Source organism: Adiantum capillus-veneris, chromosome 28 (genome assembly GCF_014529385.1).
Source record: "Adiantum capillus-veneris isolate H3 chromosome 28, ASM1452938v2, whole genome shotgun sequence".
NCBI classification, from domain to species: domain Eukaryota; kingdom Viridiplantae; phylum Streptophyta; class Polypodiopsida; order Polypodiales; family Pteridaceae; genus Adiantum; species Adiantum capillus-veneris.
This window is the reverse complement of record NC_140958.1, coordinates 16096347-16100270: the sequence shown is the minus strand read 5'-3', so window position 1 is coordinate 16100270 and position 3924 is coordinate 16096347.

Here is a 3924-nt window from a genome sequence, read left to right as displayed (position 1 = left end):
GGTACGCATGCCCTTGTTCACCACACTTGAAACACCGGTTATCCTTGCGATAATGCTCAAGCTCTTCAGGAGAGAGTTTGTTTTTACCTTTGTAAACTCCCTTCTCTTTAGCTTTGTTGGAGTTGCCCTTAGGAGAATTTTGGACATTGTCCTTCCCCTTAGGCTCGTTGGAACCCTTGTTTTCCGTGGGCTTATTATTTCTTTTAGCCCCCGTTTGGAAATTGATTCGAGAGGCAACCATAGTATGGTGTATTACCGCCGATATGGTACGTGGCCTTTGGGAGTTGACATACTCTGCCATTTCTTCGGTTAAGCCCGCACAAAATTGTTGCTTTTGCTCTTCAAAATCCAACTTTTTGAAGACAGTGGCTTTGAGTTGTAAGTCCCAAAACTTGTCTACATATTTGTGGATTCATAGGGAGAGAGATTTAAGCTTCGCCATTCGGTGAGTACTTTGTCTTTGGCATCGGTGGCCAAAAACTGCTTTATAATGGAAGCTCTTAAAGCTTTCCATGTTCGTGGAGCTTCACCGTTGGCTCGTAGGCTAGACCACCATTGCCTGGCGGAATTTTGAAAGTGCATAGCTACATGGCGTAGCTTAGAGGACTCCGTGAAGCCCTCATCTCCAAACGCCGCATCAAACTGTTGGATAAAGGCCAATACTTTGTCCGTAGCACCAAAGGTGCCATCATAGGTAAGGAAAGAGATGCTCTTCCCTCCCTCTTTGAACTTCTTCAGCTTGGATGACCTCTTCCATGCGGCATAGCATTTCCTATGGCCTCTTCTTTTTGATGGTTCAAAGGTTGCACCATCACTTTCTTCAAAAGGTGAAGAATTTGAAGAAGGTGGAGAAGAGGGTGACCTCTTTCTCGCCTTTTTCTTGTCTTGATCTTCATCGTCTTCACCATCACTTTCATAAGAGGATGAGGATGAAGAAGATGGAGAAGAGGGTGTCCTCTTTCTCACCTTTTTCTTCTCTTGCTTTTTATCATCCCTCTTTGAATTATGGTGTGGAGAAGAGTGTGATGGTCTTCTCCGCTTTGGTGGTGATGGAGAGCGTTTAGCCCGCCGTCTTCGTGGAGCCATCTCCGCCGAGGTGGCGGGAGACGCACTTCTTTCTCGTTCCTTCGGTGGAGGCTCTTGAGTTCTCCTTTGGGAAGGAGATGCATCATCAAGAAGTAAATTCTTGAGCCCTTCGTATGGATTCTCTTCATCTTCCCGAATCGGAGAGAGACCTCTTTTGGGAGTCTCACAAGGAGGCTTCCTAGGTGTTCTCTCGTCATGGTGATGAGCTTGGAGAATCCCGTGAGCATGGAGCTGCCGTTGCACTTCACTTTGGAGAGATGGATTGCCCATGGCTTGTTGAAGCTTAGAAACAAGATAGTTAACAACCATCGGAGCATCATTAGTAGCTTGCATATTAGCAAAATCAAAGTTATCAACATTAATTTCACTCTCTTTACTATTGTCATCCATTCTAACAACTTTTAGGTGTAAACTTTTTAGGTGTACTTTGGCACTTCAAGCCCTAGTTGCTACTCCTCTTTACCCCTTTAGAAAAAGCACTCAAGCTACTGTACCCATGGCTAGAATACCATTAATTGCAAGGAATAGAAGAGAGGGTCTTTCAACACCAAAAAAGCACCGGCTCCTGTCAAGCTTCTAATAGCTCAATAGTGGTTAAGCCGTAGGCAACCCTCGTTGGACTCCACTATTAAGACCATAGCTCTCGACGGTGATGCCCCGTTAACTGCACGAAGGCAGGCGCACTGCAAGGCTGAAAAATCCCTATTCTACTTACTCACAGGCAATTAATAATACCAACCATTTATAGCTAGCTTGAGGACCTCACTTCTTGAGCAAGAAAAGAGAAACCTTATGCTCTGATACCAATGTAACATTTAATGGCCTAAAAACTTGTGTGTAGCGGAAATTAGCATGAACATAGTGGACATTTCATTAGAATAGATTCCTAATGAGAATTATAAGAGTGCTTGGGTGGAGAGAGCAACAAAAAGCATAACACCTAGTTAGATAGCATGAACAGAGAGAGAAATTAAGCTATTGACAATAGTTGAGGACCGGATTTGCATGGAGCCGGTCCCCCCTCCAAAAGGCTTTGTATTATGGTTTCTCCCATCAAGAGAGACATTGTACAATACAATTCTTTGTGTTCCTTCAAGAGTAGCTAGTGCAATGAAGATGAAAGCTTCATGCACTAAGCAAAACACTTAGCAAACACAACATCAATTATCCCCGGTCTCAGACCCAAGACCTCACACACCTTCAAAAAAGGTGAGAGCTAGCAGGGTATGAGAGTAGATTGAGAGGAAGGAGTATCTTACGAGAAAGATGTACATCTCCTTACATAATCACTCATATTAGCATAGCTTAGCTTAGTAATTAGCATGGTAGAGGAGATGAGCATGCATTGAAGCTTGGCCCTTGGTTAGATTTGCATCACAAAGCCAAGAGTTGTTGGTGTAGGACTCCCTTCTCACAAGCTTGGAGTAGGTGGTAAGCTTGAGAAGGAGAGAGAGTCTTCTTTACTTTACACATGAGATTGTGTGAGTGTGTGTGTCATAATGCCTTGCAAAAATCAGCCCCCTCTCTCTCTCTTGGGCGAGCCCTCTTGCTATCCTCCCATTGGACCTCCCCAAGGCTAGCCAATGACTATTAAGCAGCATAAGTGATAGTCCTCTGACATGTGTCCCCCTTTCCCCTTTTGTGAGAGCTTTAGGTAATTTAATAATTCAACTAAACTCTCATTGGATCCCATTGCCTCCTGGCCAATAGGAATCAGGCAAGCCATTGGGCTGCTGAATGCTCATTGGACCCCTTGGGAGACTGTCCAATAGTCTTCTAGAGGACTTAATTCTCATTGGTTCTTTTATTAAGTGTTTTTAAATTAATTAAACTAGATTTACTCTAGCCTAATTCTCATTGGTCCACCTCCAAGGCCATCCAATAGGAATTGGGTACACCTTGTGGGCATCTGGCCTAGCGAGCTGACATGTTTCCCTCATTCCCTTTGTGTAAAGGGAGCTTGTGTGTGTGTGTGTGTGTGTGTGTGTGTGTGTGTGTGGCTTTCTCTCTCATCCCCTACATGCAAGGCTCGCCCCCTCCCAAGTAGGGATTGCAAAGACTTTTTTGTACACACACAAAGCATCCAATTCCCTTAAGGTTGACCTTTGGACACAACCTTTGAATTTTGGAACCTTAGCATTTTGGAAGTCTTAATGGGCTGAACCTTAGGGTCTTTTTAGTCCATTGTTGCACATGGATCTTTTGCAGATGCCCCCCCCCTTTGGATCCCTATTTTCCCTCCTTTGGATCCCTACTGTGGGTGGCCGGTCTGCTAGCTTAACCAATATTCTAGCTTATTCTCCCCTGGCACTTCCCCATATTAAATGATCAGTTTAACATGAGAAAATCATTTAGGAGAATTAGATATTGATTATTATGACAACTATGCCTTTTTCGGTGTAGTTTTCAAACTAAGTCTGTTGCGTGCTATTGAGTTCTCTTTTTCTCTCTTTTGTCTGCGCCTCACATTCTCTCTCACTACAAGCTGCTCCCCGTCACCCTCTGAGTTGTCGTACATGTTGTGGTCAGAATCTATTGTAAAGTACAAAAAACTAAGCGTCACGTGACTATGCCCTAAGGAACAAAGATCTCCACAATTGAGTTACGCATAGGTGGTAGATTATTATTGGGGCTCCGTCCTCGCTAGACTCTAATTAGCCCCGTTCTTCTGGAGGCTGGAGTCTCTAGAAATGTATGCCATCGTTGTCAGATTTCTTCACCAGCGGTGCAGCTGTCCCTCCCTTCCGGAATCCGCAGTTGTACTCGGTCTCTGTACTGGCCCCTGCAGCCTAGAGAGGCAAAATTAAGCGGGTGCATTTGGTCCTGACTCCTGACTAC